The sequence below is a fragment of the Oncorhynchus clarkii genome, chromosome 6 (assembly GCF_045791955.1).
Source record: "Oncorhynchus clarkii lewisi isolate Uvic-CL-2024 chromosome 6, UVic_Ocla_1.0, whole genome shotgun sequence".
Classification (NCBI taxonomy): Eukaryota; Metazoa; Chordata; class Actinopteri; order Salmoniformes; family Salmonidae; genus Oncorhynchus; species Oncorhynchus clarkii.
In genome coordinates this window covers 34,280,131-34,286,130 of record NC_092152.1, presented here as the reverse complement: position 1 = coordinate 34,286,130, position 6,000 = coordinate 34,280,131, and positions in this window count along the sequence as shown.

The window sequence follows — 6,000 nt, the reverse complement described above, 5'->3', positions numbered from 1 at the left end:
ATGTTCAACATAGGAGGGCCAAGCACAGGAAGCAGATCTTTCAGTAGTTTTATTGGAATACGGTCCAGATTGAAGGTTTAGAGGCCATGCCTATTTTCATCAATGAGATATAGTATTAAAAACATGAGTGTCTCCCTTGATGCTAGGTCCTGGCAGTGTTGTGTAGACTCAGGACAAGTGAGCTTTGGATAAATACGCAGATTTAAAGAGGTGTCCGTAATTTGCTTTCTAATGATCATCATCAAATGATCAAGTTCCTGAATTGGAGAATGCTACTTTTAGTTAGCTCTGTGACAGTATCAAAAATAAATTTGGATTGTTCTTGTTCTCCTCAGTTAAGTTGGAAAAATAGGATGATCGAGCAGCAGTGAGGGATCTTAGTAATAAATAAAATGGTGGTCCGATAGTCCAGGATTACGAGGGAAAAACATTTAGATCCACAATATTTATTCCACGGGGCAAAACTAAGTCCAGTGTATGACTGTGGCAGTGAGTAGGTCCGGAGACATGTTGGACAAAACCCACTGAGTCGATGATGGCTCCGAAAGCCTTGAGGAGCCTTTTGGCAAACTCCAAGTGGGCTGCCATCTGCCTTTTACTGAGGAGGGGCTTCCATCTGGCCACTCTGCCATAAGGCCTGATTGTTGGAGTGTTGCAGAGATGGTTGTCCTTCTGGAAGATTCTCCCATTTCCACAGAGGAACTCTGGAGCTCTGTCAGAGTGACCATCTGGGTCTTGGTCACCTCCCTGACCAAGGCTTTTCTCCCCCAATTGCTCAGTTGGGCCGGCTGGCCAGCTCTATGAAGACTCTCGGTGGTTCCAAACTTCTTCCATTTAAGAATGATGGAGGCCACAATGCTGCACAAATATTTTGGTACCCTTCCCCAGATCTATGCCTCGACACAATCCTGTCTCGGAGCTCTATGGACAAATACATCAACCTCATGGCTTGGTTTTTGCTCTGACATGCACTGTCAGCTGTGGAACCTTATGTAGACAGGTGTTTGCCTTTCCAAATCATGTACAATCAATTGAATTTACCACAGGTTGACTCCAATCAAGTTGTAGAAACAACTCAAGGATGGTCAATGGAAACAGGATTCACCTGAGCTCAGTTTCGAGTCTCATAGCAAAGGGTCTGAATACTTATGTAAATAAGTTACTTCTTATGTATTCTAATACTTTTGAAAACATTTCTTAAAACCTGTTTTTGCTTTGTCATTATGGGGTATTGTGTGTAGATTGATGAGAAAAATAAATGATTTAATCAATTTTAGAATAAGGCTGTAATGTAGAAAAATGTGGAAAAAGTCAAGGGGTCTGAGTACTTTCCAGATGCAATGTATATCATTTTTTTGCAGTGGAGTCCACGGTTGTGCGCCATTGCTAAATGCAAATAGGTGAAACACTGATAAAGTAGAAAGACTGATATGGTTTAAAAAACATTCCATTCTAGCTATAAAAAAAAAACACATTTTAATACACTTAACCCTACTGAGAACAGTAATATTTTGCACACACACATTAAGGTACACATAAGTAACAATTTCTAGTGAATTAACACAATTGTGAAACATTTTTGTATATAGTGTTTTCAAAAAACTGTTATTTAAGTCACCACATACGTTACTTACACCACCACATCTAGTTGTTACATACATAATGTCAAACGCAACAGTAAACACTTACATCTCCATCACAAGACACAAAAAATTAAGTGTGTGTGGCGTGTAAATATTTATTGGACCTTGCGTCTATTTTGCAGTACAGAACACTTAAAAGACATCACAAGACACACAACACAATTATGTGTTTTATGATCAGATTGGCTGCATATGACCTGAGAGTACTAGTACCTCAGGCTCGTAATGACACACACTACTGGGTGGGATGCAGGGTTTTTTCTGGATCAAAAGGGGGCTTGCAGCAGGGGGAGAGGCAATGAGCGTGGCGGGCCGTCGGTGCGGCTGAATTTTAGAGTAAAGGCCCCCATCTTGGCGATGGGGGCCTTTCAAACAACCCTATCAAAAATGTATAGCTATTTGATTGATTTTTGATTCACTGTCTATTTATTTGCCCATGCCTCATCCCTCACTCTTTCTCTTAGGAATGTAGTTCTTGTTGTGAGTGTGTGGTACACACACACACACACACACACACACACACACACACACACACACACACACACACACACACACACACACACACACACACACAGACACACACACACAATTTGTGTATTGCTATACTTGTGAGATCTTTTTGGGGACCAACAATTGATTCCCATTCAAAATCCAATTTTCCCTAACCTCTAATCCTAAATCTTAACCTCAGCCTAACCACTAACCCTAACTCCTAAACATAAAATCCTATTTTCCCTAAATCTAAACCCCTAACCCTAAATCTAAACCTAACCTTAACCCCAAACCCCTAGCCCTAATTCCTAATCCTAAATTTACATGTAACCCTTAACCCTAATTCTTATCAGAATTGTCCTTTGTTTAAGACTCTTGTGAGGAATTCTGGTCCTCACAAGTATAGTAAAACAAACACACATACACACAACGTCCCCAGCCCCACAGCCTCTTCATTGGGCCTATACCTAATGACACTCACATGGCTCTCTCTGTTCCAAACAAACACTTGGTTCTCCTCTGCTTGTATTAGATTCGTCAGCCAGATAAATTACACTCAGTTTCCTTCTTCTGAGGAAGACCTCAGGAAGGCTATACCACCTACAGTACCTCACTCACTCAGACAGACAGAGGTATAATAAAGGTCCTATTGTAGAACCAGGAGACAGACAGTGAACTGCAGTAACCTCCCAGACACACATCTCACAACACATCTGATCAGGACTCAACATATCACGAAGGAGCTGTTTATGCCCCTGGCTTCAGCATTGTGACCCACTACAAATATTTTCTGTTCTTGTGACCCACCAAAGGCACACAGTGTTTCTATCACACCCCGGGTGTAAACTGTGACCCAATAATAACTGTAGACAGTGGAGTTTATATGCACTAGATTTTTTATGATGTTTTTTACCTTTAGTTATCAACTACTATGTGGTAAATTAGCATTGTTGGTGATTAGCTTTCATCCCTATGACCATTCAGTGTTTAACCCACTGATTTGTTAGCAGCACATCTCTGGGCGTGAGCCACCAGTCAGTAAAGGTACTGCAGAATCAGACGTCCAAAGTTAAACTCCAGAATGGATTAATTAAGGGTTCATGTTTGGGATAGGGTTAAAAGTAAAAAGTAAAAAATGAGTCCTTAGCACTGGGATTGAACATGAAACCCCTTGGAGCTGGAGCTTGTGGTTTACACCCATTTGGCGTCCCTGTCCGCAACACAAAGCAAAACCCAAGCCTACTTGATGGTAATAGCGCTCTCCGTTGCCCCTATTGGCCGCGTTTGACAACATCTCCTGACGTCCTGCTTACATTGATGGATGTCTAATTTTGCAGTGGATCTTGAGCGGCCTGGCTACGTTTAAAACTTTGGGGTCCAACTATTTGCAGTTGAATGTAGTTATATCTGTCCTTGCTTGCAAACAATATGGGTTGTGTAGGATGTTATTTAGCCTAGCTAATACTAACACAAATATACATTATCTGTTATTATCATCTCCTGATCCTCTCTGTGCGTGTGCACATGTACGCGTCCTCTGAATTATGATGAAGTAAAACCTCTTATCGGTTGAACGTTTGTTGGACTTTTAATGTTCTTTTCCGTTATCTACTCCATTTAGAAGTCAAAAATAACTAACTCTCAACATTTACAGCTGGGCTGTGCCTTGAAGTAGACTAAAGTGTTTTATCTCCACAAACACCTTATATAACGTATGAGCCAGCCAGGTCCTAAATGTCTGAATAACAGATAGTAGTTTGGGGAGAGGAAACTGTCACGGTATCGGACACACTGACTGGACTGTGGTTCATGTGCTGTCTTCGTCGGGTTCTTTAAACAACGTGGCCCCAAACAAACACACACACAGGCCCAGGTTGCTGTAGACCTAACCCTAAGATAACTGCAACAAATATGGGAGGCAGATAGCGTGGCAGTTAGACCATTGAGCCAGTAAACAAAAGGTCGGTAGTTCGAATACCCAAGCCAATAATGTAACAAATATTTTGATGTACCATTGAGCAAGGCACATAACCCGACTTTTCTCCATGGGCGCCAAACTGCTATGGCTGACCCTGTAAATCGAACACATTTGATTTCATTTCACCTATCCAGTATATGTGACAATAAAATGTATTTTTTTTTGTAATAATGTCCCTGATTTTCATGGGGATTTACAGCCACTACTATACTTTGGCTGTCAGCCTTGTCATTGGGTTGTTTTTAGGATTTAATTCATTTGTGTTGGTACCAGTGTTGTTTTCAGTGCATTCAGAAAATATTCCCACCCCTTGACTTTTCCCACATTTTGTTGTGTTACAGCATGAATTTAAAATGGATTAAATTGAGATTGTGAGTAACTGCCCTATACACAATACCCCATAATTTCAAAGTGGAATTATGTTTTTAGAAATGTATATAAATTAATTAAATAAGTTGCATGTACTCACTCTGTGTGCAATAAAAGTGTTTTTCTATGACTATCTCATCTCTGTACACCACACATACAGTTACAGTGCATTCAGAAAATATTCAGACCCCTTGACTTTTTCTAATTTTGTTACGTTACAGTGTTCTTCTAAAATGGATTAAATAGTTGTTTTCCCTCAATCTACACACAATACCCCATAATGACAAAGTGAAGACAAGTTTTTAGAAATTTGAGCAAATTTATAGAAAAACAGAAATAAGTTAATTATGTAAATAAGTATTCAGACCCTTTGCTATGAGAATCAAAAGTGAGCTCAGATGGCCTTGGTCAGGGAGGTGACCAAGAATCCAATGGTCACTCTGACAGAGCTCTAGAGTTCCTCTGTGGAGATGTGAGAACCTTCCAGAAGGACAACCATCCCTGCAGCACTCCACCAATCAGGCCTTTATGGTAGAGTGGCCAGGCGGAAGCCACTCCTCAGTAAAAGGCACATGAGAGCCTGCTTGGAGTTTGCCAAGAAACAAGATTCTCAGGTCTGATGAAACCAAGAATTAACTCTTTGGCCTGCATGCCAAGAGTCACATCTGGAGGAAACCTGGCACCATCCCTACGGTGAAGCATGGTTTTGGCAGCATCATGCTGTGGGGATTTTTTTCAGCAGCAGGGACTGGGAGACTAGTCAGGATCGAGAAAAAGATGAACGGAGCAAAGTAAAGAGATCCTTGATGAAAACATGCTCCAGAGCGCTCAGGACCTCAGATTGGGGACAAGGTTCACCTTCCAACAGGACAACGACCCTAAGCACACTGCCAACACAACGCAGGAGTGGCTTCGGGACAAGTCTATGAATGTCCTTGAGTGGCCCAGCCAAAGCCCGGACTTGAACCCGATCTAACATCTCTGGAGAGACCTGAAAATAACTGTGCAGCGTCTCTCCCAATTCACCCTGACTGTAACGGCAGATTTCCTCCTCTTCGTCTGAAGAGGTGTAGCAAGGATCGGACCAATACGCAGCGTGGTAAGTGTCCATGTTTTTATAGAAAAGACTGAACATGACACAAATACAAAATAACGAAGTGAAATGGAAATGAAACAGTCCCGTGTGGCACAAACACTGACACAGGAAACAAACTCCCACAAACCAACAGTGAAACCCAGGCTACCTAAATATGGTTCTCAATCAGGGACCACGATAAATAGCTGCCTCTGATTGAGAACCATATCAGGCCAAACACAGAAATAGAAAAAACCTAGAAACACAAACATAGACTGCCCACCCCAACTCACGCCCTGACCATACTAAATAAAGACAAAACAAAGGAAATAAAGGTCAGAACGTGACACTGACAGAGCTTGAGAGGATCCGCAGAGAAGAATGGGAGGAACTCCCCAAATACAGGTGTGCCTAGCTTGTAGTGTCATACCCTAGAAGATTCA